The sequence below is a fragment of the Diprion similis genome, chromosome 4, assembly GCF_021155765.1.
Source record: "Diprion similis isolate iyDipSimi1 chromosome 4, iyDipSimi1.1, whole genome shotgun sequence".
Taxonomy (NCBI): domain Eukaryota; kingdom Metazoa; phylum Arthropoda; class Insecta; order Hymenoptera; family Diprionidae; genus Diprion; species Diprion similis.
The window spans coordinates 2,294,777-2,312,692 of record NC_060108.1 but is presented as its reverse complement, the minus strand read 5'-3'; positions in this window follow the sequence as shown (position 1 = coordinate 2,312,692).

Genomic DNA, 17,916 nt, shown 5'->3' with positions numbered 1-17,916 from the left:
CATTCAGCGCGTCAAATCAGGCCGGAAACGGCCGTCTTTGTTTTGATATTGCTCGAAACACGAAGTCGAAGTCCGTTTGTTTGTTTTTCAGATATCGGTTAGTAACTTTTTTTCTATACATGCTAGCGACCTAAAACTGGTTTTCTCGCATTCAGCGCGTCAAATTACGCCGGAAACGGTCGTCTTCGTTCTGATATTGCTCAAAACACGAAGTCGAATTCCGTTCGTTTGTTTCGTGGATATCGGTGAGTAACTTTTTTTCTATACATGCTAGCGACCTAAAACTTGTTTTATCGCATTCAGCGCGTCAAATTACGCCGGAAACGGCCGTCTTTGTTTTGATATTGCTCGAAACACGAAGTCGAAGTCCGTTTGTTTGTTTTTCAGATATCGGTTGGTAACTTTTTTTCTATACATGCTAGCGACCTAAAACGGGTTTTCTCGCATTTAGCGCGTCAAATTACGCCGGAAACGGCCGTCTTTGTTTTGATATTGCTCGAAACACGAAGTCGAAGTCCGTTTGTTTGTTTTTCAGATATCGGTTGGTAACTTTTTTTCTATACATGCTAGCGACCTAAAACTTGTTTTATCGCATTCAGCGCGTCAAATTACGCCGGAAACGGCCGTCTTTGTTTTGATATTGTTTGAAACACGAAGTCGAAGTCCGTTTGTTTGTTTTTCAGATATCGGTTGGTAACTTTTTTTCTATACATGCTAGCGACCTAAAACTTGTTTCATCGCATTCAGCGCGTCAAATTACGCCGGAAACGGTCGTCTTTGTTTTGATATTGCTCAAAACACGAAGTTAATTTCCGTTCGTTTGTTCCGTGGATATCGGTGAGTAACTTTTTTTCTATACATGCTAGCGACCTAAAACTTGTTTTATCGCATTCAGCCCGTCAAATTACGCCGGAAACGGTCGTCTTCGTTCTGATATTGCTCAAAACACGAAGTCGAATTCCGTTCGTTTGTTTCGTGGATATCGGTGAGTAACTTTTTTTCTATACATGCTAGCGACCTAAAACTTGTTTCATCGCATTCAGCGCGTCAAATCACGCCGAAAACGGCCGTCTTTGTTTTGATATTGCTCGAAACACGAAGTCGAAGTCCGTTTGTTTGTTTATCAGATATCGGTCAGTAACTTTTTTTCTATACATGCTAGCGACCTAAAACTGGTTTTCTCGCATTCAGCGCGTCAAATTACGCCGGAAACGGTCGTTTTTGTTCTGATATTGCTCAAAACACGAAGTCGAATTCCGTTTGTTTGTTTCGTTGATATCGGTGAGTAACTTTTTTTCTATACATGCTAGCGACCTAAAACTTGTTTTATCGCATTCAGCCCGTCAAATTACGCCGGAAACGGTCGTCTTTGTTTCGATATTGCTTAAAACACGAAGTCGAATTTCGTTCGTTTGTCTCGTGGATATCGGTGAGTAACTTTTTTTCTATACATGCTAGCGACCTAAAACTTGTTTTATCGCATTCAGCGCGTCAAATTACGCCGGAAACGGCCGTCTTTGTTTAGATATTGCTCGAAACACGAAGTCGGAGTCCGTTTGTTTGTTCTTCAGATATCGGTTGGTAACTTTTTTTCTATACATGCTAGCGACCTAAAACTTGTTTCATCGCATTCAGCGCGTCAAATTACGCCGGAAACGGTCGTCTTTGTTTTGATATTGCTCAAAACACGAAGTCAATTTCCGTTCGTTTGTTCCGTGGATATCGAGGAGTAACTTTTTTTCTATACATGCTAGCGACCTAAAACTTGTTTTATCGCATTCAGCCTGTCAAATTACGCCGGAAACGGTCGTCTTTGTTTTGATATTGCTCAAAACACGAAGTCAATTTCCGTTCGTTTGTTCCGTGGATATCGAGGAGTAACTTTTTTTCTATACATGCTAGCGACCTAAAACTTGTTTTATCGCATTCAGCCTGTCAAATTACGCCGGAAACGGTCGTCTTCGTTCTGATATTGCTCAAAACACGAAGTCGAATTCCGTTCGTTTGTTTCGTGGATATCGGTGAGTAACTTTTTTTCTATACATGCTAGCGACCTAAAACTGGTTTTCTCGCATTCAGCGCGTCAAATTACGCCGGAAACGGCCGTCTTTGTTTTGATATTGCTCGAAACACGAAGTCGAAGTCCGTTTGGTTGTTTTTCAGATATCGGTTGGTAACTTTTTTTCTATACATGCTAGCGACCTAAAACTTGTTTTATCGCATTCAGCCCGTCAAATTACGCCGGAAACGGTTGTCTTTGTTTCGATATTGCTTAAAACACGAAGTCGAAGTCCGTTCGTTTGTTTCGTGGATATCGGTGAGTAACTTTTTTTCTATACATGCTAGCGACCTAAAACTTGTTTCAACGGCTTCAGCGCGTCAAATTACGCCGGAAACGGTCGTCTTTGTTTTGATATTGCTCAAAACACGAAGTCAATTTCCGTTCGTTTGTTCCGTGGATATCGGTGAGTCACTTTTTTTCTATACATGCTAGCGACCTAAAACTTGTTTTATCGCATTCAGCGCGTCAAATTACGCCGGAAACGGCCGTCTTTGTTTTGATATTGCTCAAAACACGAAGTCGAAGTCCGTTTGTTTGTTTTTCAGATATCGGTTGGTAACTTTTTTTCTATACATGCTAGCGACCTAAAACTGGTTTTCTCGCATTCAGCGCGTCAAATTACGCCGGAAACGGCCGTCTTTGTTTTGATATTGCTCGAAACACGAAGTCGAAGTCCGTTTGTTTGTTTTTCAGATATCGGTTGGTAACTTTTTTTCTATACATGCTAGCGACCTAAAACTTGTTTTATCGCATTCAGCCCGTCAAATTACGCCGGAAACGGTTGTCTTTGTTTCGATATTGCTTAAAACACGAAGTCGAATTCCGTTCGTTTGTTTCGTGGATATCGGTGAGTAACTTTTTTTCTATACATGCTAGCGACCTAAAACTTGTTTCAACGGCTTCAGCGCGTCAAATTACGCCGGAAACGGTCGTCTTTGTTTTGATATTGCTCAAAACACGAAGTCAATTTCCGTTCGTTTGTTCCGTGGATATCGGTGAGTAACTTTTTTTCTATACATGCTAGCGACCTAAAACTTGTTTTATCGCATTCAGCCTGTCAAATTACGCCGGAAACGGTCGTCATCGTTCTGATATTGCTCAAAACACGAAGTCGAATTCCGTTCGTTTGTTTCGTGGATATCGGTGAGTAACTTTTTTTCTATACATGCTAGCGACCTCAAACTTGTTTTATCGCATTCAGCGCGTCAAATTACGCCGGAAACGGTCGTCTTTGTTTTGATATTGCTCAAAACACGAAGTCAATTTCCGTTCGTTTGTTCCGTGGATATCGGTGAGTAACTTTTTTTTTATACATGCTAGCGACCTAAAACTTGTTTTATCGCATTCAGCCTGTCAAATTACGCCGGAAACGGTCGTCTTCGTTCTGATATTGCTCAAAACACGAAGTCGAATTCCGTTCGTTCGTTTCGTGGATATCGGTGAGTAACTTTTTTTCTATACATGCTAGCGACCTAAAACTTGTTTTATCGCATTCAGCGCGTCAAATTACGCCGGAAACGGCCGTCTTTGTTTTGATATTGCTCGAAACACGAAGTCGAAGTCCGTTTGTTTGTTTTCCAGATATCGGTTGGTAACTTTTTTTCTATACATGCTAGCGACCTGAAACTTGTTTCATCGCATTCAGCGCGTCAAATTACGCCGGAAACGGTCGTCTTTGTTTCGATATTGCTCAAAACACGAAGTCAATTTCCGTTCGTTTGTTCCGTGGATATCGGTGAGTAACTTTTTTTCTATACATGCTAGCGACCTAAAACTTGTTTTGTTGCATTCAGCCTGTCAAATTACGCCGGAAACGGTCGTCTTCGTCCTGATATTGCTCAAAACACGAAGTCGAATTCCGTTCGTTTGTTTCGTGGATATCGGTGAGTAACTTTTTTTCTATACATGCTAGCGACCTAAATCTTGTTTTATCGCATTCAGCGCGTCAAATTACGCCGGAAACGGCCGTCTTTGTTTTGATATTGCTCGAAACACGAAGTCGAAGTCCGTTTGTTTGTTTTTCAGATATCGGTTGGTAACTTTTTTTCTATACATGCTAGCGACCTAAAACTTGTTTTATCGCATTCAGCGCGTCAAATTACGCCGGAAACGGCCGTCTTTGTTTTGATATTGCTCGAAACACGAAGTCGGAGTCCGTTTGTTTGTTTTTCAGATATCGGTCAGTAACTTTTTTTCTATACATGCTAGCCACCTAAAACTTGTTTCATCGCATTCAGCACGTCAAATTACGCCGGAAACGGCCGTCTTTGTTTTGATATAGCTCGAAACACGAAGTCGAAGTCCGTTTGTTTGTTCTTCAGATATCGGTTGGTAACTTTTTTTCTATACATGCTAGCGACCTAAAACTGGTTTTCTCGCATTCAGCGCGTCAAATTACGCCGAAAACGGTCGTTTTTGTTCTGAAATTGCTCAAAACACGGAGTCGAATTCCGTTTGTTTGTTTCGTTGATATCGGTGAGTAACTTTTTTTCTATACATGCTAGCGACCTAAAACTTGTTTTATCGCATTCAGCGCGTCAAATTACGCCGGAAACGGCCGTCTTTGTTCTGATATTGCTCAAAACACGGAGTCGAATTCCGTTTGTTTGTTTCGTTGATATCGGTGAGTAACTTTTTTTCTATACATGCTAGCGACCTAAAACTTGTTCTATCGCATTCAGCGCGTCAAATCACGCCGGAAACGGCCGTCTTTGTTTTGATATTGCTCGAAACACGAAGTCGAAGTCCGTTTGTTTGTTTTTCAGATATCGGTTAGTAACTTTTTTTCTATACATGCTAGCGACCTAAAACTGGTTTTCTCGCATTCAGCGCGTCAAATTACGCCGGAAACGGTCGTTTTTGTTCTGATATTGCTCAAAACACGAAGTCGAATTCCGTTTGTTTGTTTCGTTGATATCGGTGAGTAACTTTTTTTCTATACATGCTAGCGACCTAAAACTTGTTTTATCGCATTCAGCCCGTCAAATTACGCCGGAAACGGTCGTCTTTGTTTCGATATTGCTTAAAACACGAAGTCGAATTCCGTTCGTTTGTTTCGTGGATATTGGTGAGTAACTTTTTTTCTATACATGCTAGCGACCTAAAACTTGTTTTATCGCATTCAGCGCGTCAAATTACGCCGGAAACGGCCGTCTTTGTTTTGATATTGCTCGAAACACGAAGTCGGAGTCCGTTTGTTTGTTTTTCAGATATCGGTCAGTAACTTTTTTTCTATACATGCTAGCCACCTAAAACTTGTTTCATCGCATTCAGCACGTCAAATTACGCCGGAAACGGCCGTCTTTGTTTTGATATAGCTCGAAACACGAAGTCGAAGTCCGTTTGTTTGTTCTTCAGATATCGGTTGGTAACTTTTTTTCTATACATGCTAGCGACCTTAAACTGGTTTTCTCGCATTCAGCGCGTCAAATTACGCCGAAAACGGTCGTTTTTGTTCTGAAATTGCTCAAAACACGGAGTCGAATTCCGTTTGTTTGTTTCGTTGATATCGGTGAGTAACTTTTTTTCTATACATGCTAGCGACCTAAAACTTGTTTTATCGCATTCAGCCCGTCAAATTACGCCGGAAACGGTCGTCTTTGTTTCGATATTGCTTAAAACACGAAGTCGAATTCCGTTCGTTTGTTTCGTGGATATCGGTGAGTAACTTTTTTTCTATACATGCTAGCGACCTAAAACTTGTTTCATCGCATTCAGCGCGTCAAATTACGCCGGAAACGGCCGTCTTTGTTTTGATATTGCTCGAAACACGAAGTCGAAGTCCGTTTGTTTGTTTTTCAGATATCGGTTGGTAACTTTTTTTCTATACATGCTAGCGACCTAAAACTTGTTTTATCGCATTCAGCGCGTCAAATTACGCCGGAAACGGCCGTCTTTGTTCTGATATTGCTCAAAACACGGAGTCGAATTCCGTTTGTTTGTTTCGTTGATATCGGTGAGTAACTTTTTTTCTATACATGCTAGCGACCTTAAACTTGTTTCATCGCATTCAGCGCGTCAAATTACGCCGGAAACGGCCGTCTTTGTTTTGATATTGCTCGAAACACGAAGTCGGAGTCCGTTTGTTTGTTTTTCAGATATCGGTTGGTAACTTTTTTTCTATACATGCTAGCGACCTAAAACTTGTTTCATCGCATTCAGCGCGTCAAATTACGCCGGAAACGGCCGTCTTTGTTTTGATATTGCTCGAAACACGAAGTCGAAGTCCGTTTGTTTGTTTTTCAGATATCGGTTGGTAACTTTTTTTCTATACATGCTAGCGACCTAAAACTTGTTTTATCGCATTCAGCGCGTCAAATTACGCCGGAAACGGCCGTCTTTGTTCTGATATTGCTCAAAACACGGAGTCGAATTCCGTTTGTTTGTTTCGTTGATATCGGTGAGTAACTTTTTTTCTATACATGCTAGCGACCTAAAACTTGTTCTATCGCATTCAGCGCGTCAAATCACGCCGGAAACGGCCGTCTTTGTTTTGATATTGCTCGAAACACGAAGTCGAAGTCCGTTTGTTTGTTTTTCAGATATCGGTTAGTAACTTTTTTTCTATACATGCTAGCGACCTAAAACTGGTTTTCTCGCATTCAGCGCGTCAAATTACGCCGGAAACGGTCGTTTTTGTTCTGATATTGCTCAAAACACGAAGTCGAATTCCGTTTGTTTGTTTCGTTGATATCGGTGAGTAACTTTTTTTCTATACATGCTAGCGACCTAAAACTTGTTTTATCGCATTCAGCCCGTCAAATTACGCCGGAAACGGTCGTCTTTGTTTCGATATTGCTTAAAACACGAAGTCGAATTCCGTTCGTTTGTTTCGTGGATATTGGTGAGTAACTTTTTTTCTATACATGCTAGCGACCTAAAACTTGTTTTATCGCATTCAGCGCGTCAAATTACGCCGGAAACGGCCGTCTTTGTTTTGATATTGCTCGAAACACGAAGTCGGAGTCCGTTTGTTTGTTTTTCAGATATCGGTTGGTAACTTTTTTTCTATACATGCTAGCGACCTAAAACTTGTTTCATCGCATTCAGCGCGTCAAATTACGCCGGAAACGGCCGTCTTTGTTTTGATATTGCTCGAAACACGAAGTCGAAGTCCGTTTGTTTGTTTTTCAGATATCGGTTGGTAACTTTTTTTCTATACATGCTAGCGACCTAAAACTTGTTTTATCGCATTCAGCGCGTCAAATTACGCCGGAAACGGCCGTCTTTGTTTTGATATTGTTTGAAACACGAAGTCGAAGTCCGTTTGTTTGTTTTTCAGATATCGGTTGGTAACTTTTTTTCTATACATGCTAGCGACCTAAAACTTGTTTCATCGCATTCAGCGCGTCAAATTACGCCGGAAACGGTCGTCTTTGTTTTGATATTGCTCAAAACACGAAGTCAATTTCCGTTTGTTTGTTCCGTGGATATCGGTGAGTAACTTTTTTTCTATACATGCTAGCGACCTAAAACTTGTTTTATCGCATTCAGCCCGTCAAATTACGCCGGAAACGGTCGTCTTCGTTCTGATATTGCTCAAAACACGAAGTCGAATTCCGTTCGTTTGTTTCGTGGATATCGGTGAGTAACTTTTTTTCTATACATGCTAGCGACCTAAAACTTGTTTTATCGCATTCAGCGCGTCAAATCACGCCGAAAACGGCCGTCTTTGTTTTGATATTGCTCGAAACACGAAGTCGAAGTCCGTTTGTTTGTTTATCAGATATCGGTCAGTAACTTTTTTTCTATACATGCTAGCGACCTAAAACTGGTTCTCTCGCATTCAGCGCGTCAAATTACGCCGGAAACGGTCGTTTTTGTTCTGATATTGCTCAAAACACGAAGTCGAATTCCGTTTGTTTGTTTCGTTGATATCGGTGAGTAACTTTTTTTCTATACATGCTAGCGACCTAAAACTTGTTTTATCGCATCCAGCCCGTCAAATTACGCCGGAAACGGTCGTCTTTGTTTCGATATTGCTTTAAACACGAAGTCGAATTTCGTTCGTTTGTTTCGTGGATATCGGTGAGTAACTTTTTTTCTATACATGCTAGCGACCTAAAACTTGTTTTATCGCATTCAGCGCGTCAAATTACGCCGGAAACGGCCGTCTTTGTTTTGATATTGCTCGAAACACGAAGTCGGAGTCCGTTTGTTTGTTCTTCAGATATCGGTTGGTAACTTTTTTTCTATACATGCTAGCGACCTAAAACTTGTTTTATCGCATTCAGCGCGTCAAATTACGCCGGAAACGGTCGTCTTTGTTTTGATATTGCTCAAAACACGAAGTCAATTTCCGTTCGTTTGTTCCGTGGATATCGGTGAGTAACTTTTTTTCTATACATGCTAGCGACCTAAAACTTGTTTTATCGCATTCAGCCTGTCAAATTACGCCGGAAACGGTCGTCTTCGTTCTGATATTGCTCAAAACACGAAGTCGAATTCCGTTCGTTTGTTTCGTGGATATCGGTGAGTAACTTTTTTTCTATACATGCTAGCGACCTAAAACTGGTTTTCTCGCATTCAGCGCGTCAAATTACGCCGGAAACGGCCGTCTTTGTTTTGATATTGCTCGAAACACGAAGTCGAAGTCCGTTTGTTTGTTTTTCAGATATCGGTTGGTAACTTTTTTTCTTTACATGCTAGCGACCTAAAACTGGTTTTCTCGCATTCAGCGCGTCAAATTACGCCGGAAACGGTCGTTTTTGTTCTGATATTGCTCAAAACACGGAGTCGAATTCCGTTTGTTTGTTTCGTTGATATCGGTGAGTAACTTTTTTTCTATACATGCTAACGACCTAAAACTTGTTTTATCGCATTCAGCGCGTCAAATTACGCCGGAAGCGGCCGTCTTTGTTTTGATATTGCTCGAAACACGAAGTCGGAGTCCGTTTGTTTGTTCTTCAGATATCGGTTGGTAACTTTTTTTCTATACATGCTAGCGACCTAAAACTTGTTTCATCGCATTCAGCGCGTCAAATTACGCCGGAAACGGTCGTCTTTGTTTCGATATTGCTCAAAACACGAAGTCAATTTCCGTTCGTTTGTTCCGTGGATATCGGTGAGTAACTTTTTTTCTATACATGCTAGCGACCTGAAACTTGTTTTATCGCATTCAGCCTGTCAAATTACGCCGGAAACGGTCGTCTTCGTTCTGATATTGCTCAAAACACAAAGTCGAATTCCGTTCGTTTGTTCCGTGGATATCGGTGAGTAACTTTTTTTCTATACATGCGAGCGACCTAAAACTTGTTTTATCGCATTCAGCGCGTCAAATTACGCCGGAAACGGTCGTTTTTGTTCTGATATTGCTCAAAACACGGAGTCGAATTCCGTTTGTTTGTTTCGTTGATATCGGTGAGTAACTTTTTTTCTATACATGCTAGCGACCTAAAACTTGTTTTATCGCATTCAGCCCGTCAAATTACGCCGGAAACGGTCGTCTTTGTTTCGACATTGCTTAAAACACGAAGTCGAATTCCGTTCGTTTGTTTCGTGGATATCGGTGAGTAACTTTTTTTCTATACATGCTAGCGACCTAAAACTTGTTTTATCGCATTCAGCCTGTCAAATTACGCCGGAAACGGTCGTCTTCGTTCTGATATTGCTCAAAACACGAAGTCGAATTCCGTTCGTTTGTTTCGTGGATATCGGTGAGTAACTTCTTTTCTATACATGCTAGCGACCTAAAACTGGTTTTCTCGCATTCAGCGCGTCAAATTACGCCGGAAACGGTCGTTTTTGTTCTGATATTGCTCAAAACACGGAGTCGAATTCCGTTTGTTTGTTTCGTTGATATCGGTGAGTAACTTTTTTTCTATACATGCTAGCGACCTAAAACTTGTTTTATCGCATTCAGCCCGTCAAATTACGCCAGAAACGGTCGTCTTTGTTTCGATATTGCTTAAAACACGAAGTCGAATTCCGTTCGTTTGTTTCGTGGATATCGGTGAGTAACTTTTTTTCTATACATGCTAGCGACCTAAAACTTGTTTTATCGCATTCAGCGCGTCAAATTACGCCGGAAACGGCCGTCTTTGTTTTGATATTGCTCGAAACACGAAGTCGAAGTCCGTTTGTTTGTTTTTCAGATATCGGTTGGTAACTTTTTTTCTATACATGCTAGCGACCTAAAACTGGTTTTCTCGCATTCAGCGCGTCAAATTACGCCGGAAACGGTCGTTTTTGTTTTGATATTGCTCGAAACACGAAGTCGAAGTCCGTTTGTTTGTTTTTCAGATATCGGTTGGTAACTTTTTTTCTATACATGCTAGCGACCTAAAACTGGTTTTCTCGCATTCAGCGCGTCAAATTACGCCGGAAACGGCCGTCTTTGTTTTGATATTGCTCGAAACACGAAGTCGAAGTCCGTTTGTTTGTTTTTCAGATATCGGTTGGTAACTTTTTTTCTTTACATGCTAGCGACCTAAAACTGGTTTTCTCGCATTCAGCGCGTCAAATTACGCCGGAAACGGTCGTTTTTGTTCTGATATTGCTCAAAACACGGAGTCGAATTCCGTTTGTTTGTTTCGTTGATATCGGTGAGTAACTTTTTTTCTATACATGCTAACGACCTAAAACTTGTTTTATCGCATTCAGCGCGTCAAATTACGCCGGAAGCGGCCGTCTTTGTTTTGATATTGCTCGAAACACGAAGTCGGAGTCCGTTTGTTTGTTCTTCAGATATCGGTTGGTAACTTTTTTTCTATACATGCTAGCGACCTAAAACTTGTTTCATCGCATTCAGCGCGTCAAATTACGCCGGAAACGGTCGTCTTTGTTTCGATATTGCTCAAAACACGAAGTCAATTTCCGTTCGTTTGTTCCGTGGATATCGGTGAGTAACTTTTTTTCTATACATGCTAGCGACCTAAAACTTGTTTTATCGCATTCAGCCTGTCAAATTACGCCGGAAACGGTCGTCTTCGTTCTGATATTGCTCAAAACACAAAGTCGAATTCCGTTCGTTTGTTCCGTGGATATCGGTGAGTAACTTCTTTTCTATACATGCTAGCGACCTAAAACTTGTTTTATCGCATTCAGCGCGTCAAATTACGCCGGAAACGGTCGTTTTTGTTCTGATATTGCTCAAAACACGGAGTCGAATTCCGTTTGTTTGTTTCGTTGATATCGGTGAGTAACTTTTTTTCTATACATGCTAGCGACCTAAAACTTGTTTTATCGCATTCAGCCCGTCAAATTACGCCAGAAACGGTCGTCTTTGTTTCGACATTGCTTAAAACACGAAGTCGAATTCCGTTCGTTTGTTTCGTTGATATCGGTGAGTAACTTTTTTTCTATACATGCTAGCGACCTAAAACTTGTTTTATCGCATTCAGCCCGTCAAATTACGCCAGAAACGGTCGTCTTTGTTTCGACATTGCTTAAAACACGAAGTCGAATTCCGTTCGTTTGTTTCGTGGATATCGGTGAGTAACTTTTTTTCTATACATGCTAGCGACCTAAAACTTGTTTTATCGCATTCAGCGCGTCAAATTACGCCGGAAACGGCCGTCTTTGTTTTGATATTGCTCGAAACACGAAGTCGGAGTCCGTTTGTTTGTTCTTCAGATATCGGTTGGTAACTTTTTTTCTATACATGCTAGCGACCTAAAACTTGTTTTATCGCATTCAGCGCGTCAAATTACGCCGGAAACGGTCGTCTTTGTTTTGATATTGCTCAAAACACGAAGTCAATTTCCGTTCGTTTGTTCCGTGGATATCGGTGAGTAACTTTTTTTCTATACATGCTAGCGACCTAAAACTTGTTTTATCGCATTCAGCCTGTCAAATTACGCCGGAAACGGTCGTCTTCGTTCTGATATTGCTCAAAACACGAAGTCGAATTCCGTTCGTTTGTTTCGTGGATATCGGTGAGTAACTTTTTTTCTATACATGCTAGCGACCTAAAACTGGTTTTCTCGCATTCAGCGCGTCAAATTACGCCGGAAACGGCCGTCTTTGTTTTGATATTGCTCGAAACACGAAGTCGAAGTCCGTTTGTTTGTTTTTCAGATATCGGTTGGTAACTTTTTTTCTTTACATGCTAGCGACCTAAAACTGGTTTTCTCGCATTCAGCGCGTCAAATTACGCCGGAAACGGTCGTTTTTGTTCTGATATTGCTCAAAACACGGAGTCGAATTCCGTTTGTTTGTTTCGTTGATATCGGTGAGTAACTTTTTTTCTATACATGCTAACGACCTAAAACTTGTTTTATCGCATTCAGCGCGTCAAATTACGCCGGAAGCGGCCGTCTTTGTTTTGATATTGCTCGAAACACGAAGTCGGAGTCCGTTTGTTTGTTCTTCAGATATCGGTTGGTAACTTTTTTTCTATACATGCTAGCGACCTAAAACTTGTTTCATCGCATTCAGCGCGTCAAATTACGCCGGAAACGGTCGTCTTTGTTTCGATATTGCTCAAAACACGAAGTCAATTTCCGTTCGTTTGTTCCGTGGATATCGGTGAGTAACTTTTTTTCTATACATGCTAGCGACCTGAAACTTGTTTTATCGCATTCAGCCTGTCAAATTACGCCGGAAACGGTCGTCTTCGTTCTGATATTGCTCAAAACACAAAGTCGAATTCCGTTCGTTTGTTCCGTGGATATCGGTGAGTAACTTTTTTTCTATACATGCGAGCGACCTAAAACTTGTTTTATCGCATTCAGCGCGTCAAATTACGCCGGAAACGGTCGTTTTTGTTCTGATATTGCTCAAAACACGGAGTCGAATTCCGTTTGTTTGTTTCGTTGATATCGGTGAGTAACTTTTTTTCTATACATGCTAGCGACCTAAAACTTGTTTTATCGCATTCAGCCCGTCAAATTACGCCGGAAACGGTCGTCTTTGTTTCGACATTGCTTAAAACACGAAGTCGAATTCCGTTCGTTTGTTTCGTGGATATCGGTGAGTAACTTTTTTTCTATACATGCTAGCGACCTAAAACTTGTTTTATCGCATTCAGCCTGTCAAATTACGCCGGAAACGGTCGTCTTCGTTCTGATATTGCTCAAAACACGAAGTCGAATTCCGTTCGTTTGTTTCGTGGATATCGGTGAGTAACTTCTTTTCTATACATGCTAGCGACCTAAAACTGGTTTTCTCGCATTCAGCGCGTCAAATTACGCCGGAAACGGTCGTTTTTGTTCTGATATTGCTCAAAACACGGAGTCGAATTCCGTTTGTTTGTTTCGTTGATATCGGTGAGTAACTTTTTTTCTATACATGCTAGCGACCTAAAACTTGTTTTATCGCATTCAGCCCGTCAAATTACGCCAGAAACGGTCGTCTTTGTTTCGATATTGCTTAAAACACGAAGTCGAATTCCGTTCGTTTGTTTCGTGGATATCGGTGAGTAACTTTTTTTCTATACATGCTAGCGACCTAAAACTTGTTTTATCGCATTCAGCGCGTCAAATTACGCCGGAAACGGCCGTCTTTGTTTTGATATTGCTCGAAACACGAAGTCGAAGTCCGTTTGTTTGTTTTTCAGATATCGGTTGGTAACTTTTTTTCTATACATGCTAGCGACCTAAAACTGGTTTTCTCGCATTCAGCGCGTCAAATTACGCCGGAAACGGTCGTTTTTGTTTTGATATTGCTCGAAACACGAAGTCGAAGTCCGTTTGTTTGTTTTTCAGATATCGGTTGGTAACTTTTTTTCTATACATGCTAGCGACCTAAAACTGGTTTTCTCGCATTCAGCGCGTCAAATTACGCCGGAAACGGCCGTCTTTGTTTTGATATTGCTCGAAACACGAAGTCGAAGTCCGTTTGTTTGTTTTTCAGATATCGGTTGGTAACTTTTTTTCTTTACATGCTAGCGACCTAAAACTGGTTTTCTCGCATTCAGCGCGTCAAATTACGCCGGAAACGGTCGTTTTTGTTCTGATATTGCTCAAAACACGGAGTCGAATTCCGTTTGTTTGTTTCGTTGATATCGGTGAGTAACTTTTTTTCTATACATGCTAACGACCTAAAACTTGTTTTATCGCATTCAGCGCGTCAAATTACGCCGGAAGCGGCCGTCTTTGTTTTGATATTGCTCGAAACACGAAGTCGGAGTCCGTTTGTTTGTTCTTCAGATATCGGTTGGTAACTTTTTTTCTATACATGCTAGCGACCTAAAACTTGTTTCATCGCATTCAGCGCGTCAAATTACGCCGGAAACGGTCGTCTTTGTTTCGATATTGCTCAAAACACGAAGTCAATTTCCGTTCGTTTGTTCCGTGGATATCGGTGAGTAACTTTTTTTCTATACATGCTAGCGACCTAAAACTTGTTTTATCGCATTCAGCCTGTCAAATTACGCCGGAAACGGTCGTCTTCGTTCTGATATTGCTCAAAACACAAAGTCGAATTCCGTTCGTTTGTTCCGTGGATATCGGTGAGTAACTTCTTTTCTATACATGCTAGCGACCTAAAACTTGTTTTATCGCATTCAGCGCGTCAAATTACGCCGGAAACGGTCGTTTTTGTTCTGATATTGCTCAAAACACGGAGTCGAATTCCGTTTGTTTGTTTCGTTGATATCGGTGAGTAACTTTTTTTCTATACATGCTAGCGACCTAAAACTTGTTTTATCGCATTCAGCCCGTCAAATTACGCCAGAAACGGTCGTCTTTGTTTCGACATTGCTTAAAACACGAAGTCGAATTCCGTTCGTTTGTTTCGTGGATATCGGTGAGTAACTTTTTTTCTATACATGCTAGCGACCTAAAACTTGTTTTATCGCATTCAGCGCGTCAAATTACGCCGGAAACGGCCGTCTTTGTTTTGATATTGCTCGAAACACGAAGTCGAAGTCCGTTTGTTTGTTTTTCAGATATCGGTTGGTAACTTTTTTTCTATACATGCTAGCGACCTAAAACTGGTTTTCTCGCATTCAGCGCGTCAAATTACGCCGGAAACGGTCGTTTTTGTTTTGATATTGCTCGAAACACGAAGTCGAAGTCCGTTTGTTTGTTTTTCAGATATCGGTTGGTAACTTTTTTTCTATACATGCTAGCGATCTAAAACTGGTTTTCTCGCATTCAGCGCGTCAAATTACGCCGGAAACGGTCGTTTTTGTTCTGATATTGCTCAAAACACGGAGTCGAATTCCGTTTGTTTGTTTCGTTGATATCGGTGAGTAACTTTTTTTCTATACATGCTAGCGACCTAAAACTTGTTTTATCGCATTCAGCCCGTCAAATTACGCCGGAAACGGTCGTCTTTGTTTCGATATTGCTTAAAACACGAAGTCGAATTCCGTTCGTTTGTTTCGTGGATATCGGTGAGTAAATTTTTTTCTATACATGCTAGCGACCTAAAACTGGTTTTCTCGCATTCAGCGCGTCAAATTACGCCGGAAACGGTCGTCTTTGTTTCGATATTGCTCAAAACACGAACTCAATTTCCGTTCGTTTGTTTCGTGGATATCGGTGAGTAACTTTTTTTCTATACATGCTAGCGACCTAAAACTGGTTTTCTCGCATTCAGCGCGTCAAATTACGCCGGAAACGGTCGTTTTTGTTCTGATATTGCTCAAAACACGGAGTCGAATTCCGTTTGTTTGTTTCGTTGATATCGGTGAGTAACTTTTTTTCTATACATGCTAGCGACCTAAAACTTGTTTTATCGCATTCAGCGCGTCAAATTACGCCGGAAACGGCCGTCTTCGTTTCGATATTGCTCGAAACACGAAGTCGGAGTCCGTTTGTTTGTTTTCCAGATATCGGTTGGTAACTTTTTTTCTATACATGCTAGCGACCTAAAACTTGTTTTATCGCATTCAGCCTGTCAAATTACGCCGGAAACGGTCGTCTTCGTTCTGATATTGCTCAAAACACAAAGTCGAATTCCGTTCGTTTGTTCCGTGGATATCGGTGAGTAACTTCTTTTCTATACATGCTAGCGACCTAAAACTTGTTTTATCGCATTCAGCGCGTCAAATTACGCCGGAAACGGTCGTTTTTGTTCTGATATTGCTCAAAACACGGAGTCGAATTCCGTTTGTTTGTTTCGTTGATATCGGTGAGTAACTTTTTTTCTATACATGCTAGCGACCTAAAACTTGTTTTATCGCATTCAGCCCGTCAAATTACGCCAGAAACGGTCGTCTTTGTTTCGACATTGCTTAAAACACGAAGTCGAATTCCGTTCGTTTGTTTCGTGGATATCGGTGAGTAACTTTTTTTCTTTACATGCTAGCGACCTAAAACTTGTTTTATCGCATTCAGCGCGTCAAATTACGCCGGAAACGGCCGTCTTTGTTTTGATATTGCTCGAAACACGAAGTCGAAGTCCGTTTGTTTGTTTTTCAGATATCGGTTGGTAACTTTTTTTCTATACATGCTAGCGACCTAAAACTGGTTTTCTCGCATTCAGCGCGTCAAATTACGCCGGAAACGGTCGTTTTTGTTTTGATATTGCTCGAAACACGAAGTCGAAGTCCGTTTGTTTGTTTTTCAGATATCGGTTGGTAACTTTTTTTCTATACATGCTAGCGATCTAAAACTGGTTTTCTCGCATTCAGCGCGTCAAATTACGCCGGAAACGGTCGTTTTTGTTCTGATATTGCTCAAAACACGGAGTCGAATTCCGTTTGTTTGTTTCGTTGATATCGGTGAGTAACTTTTTTTCTATACATGCTAGCGACCTAAAACTTGTTTTATCGCATTCAGCCCGTCAAATTACGCCGGAAACGGTCGTCTTTGTTTCGATATTGCTTAAAACACGAAGTCGAATTCCGTTCGTTTGTTTCGTGGATATCGGTGAGTAAATTTTTTTCTATACATGCTAGCGACCTAAAACTGGTTTTCTCGCATTCAGCGCGTCAAATTACGCCGGAAACGGTCGTCTTTGTTTCGATATTGCTCAAAACACGAACTCAATTTCCGTTCGTTTGTTTCGTGGATATCGGTGAGTAACTTTTTTTCTATACATGCTAGCGACCTAAAACTGGTTTTCTCGCATTCAGCGCGTCAAATTACGCCGGAAACGGTCGTTTTTGTTCTGATATTGCTCAAAACACGGAGTCGAATTCCGTTTGTTTGTTTCGTTGATATCGGTGAGTAACTTTTTTTCTATACATGCTAGCGACCTAAAACTTGTTTTATCGCATTCAGCGCGTCAAATTACGCCGGAAACGGCCGTCTTCGTTTCGATATTGCTCGAAACACGAAGTCGGAGTCCGTTTGTTTGTTTTCCAGATATCGGTTGGTAACTTTTTTTCTATACATGCTAGCGACCTAAAACTTGTTTTATCGCATTCAGCGCGTCAAATTACGCCGGAAACGGCCGTCTTTGTTTTGATATTGCTCGAAACACGAAGTCGAAGTCCGTTTGTTTGTTTTTCAGATATCGGTTGGTAACTTTTTTTCTATACATGCTAGCGACCTAAAACTGGTTTTCTCGCATTCAGCGCGTCAAATTACGCCGGAAACGGTCGTTTTTGTTCTGATATTGCTCAAAACACGGAGTCGAATTCCGTTTGTTTGTTTCGTTGATATCGGTGAGTAACTTTTTTTCTATACATGCTAGCGACCTAAAACTTGTTTTATCGCATTCAGCGCGTCAAATTACGCCGAAAGCGGCCGTCTTTGTTTTGATATTGCTCGAAACACGAAGTCGGAGTCCGTTTGTTTGTTCTTCAGATATCGGTTGGTAACTTTTTTTCTATACATGCTAGCGACCTAAAACTTGTTTCATCGCATTCAGCGCGTCAAATTACGCCGGAAACGGTCGTCTTTGTTTCGATATTGCTCAAAACACGAACTCAATTTCCGTTCGTTTGTTCCGTGGATATCGGTGAGTAACTTTTTTTCTATACATGCTAGCGACCTGAAACTTGTTTTATCGCATTCAGC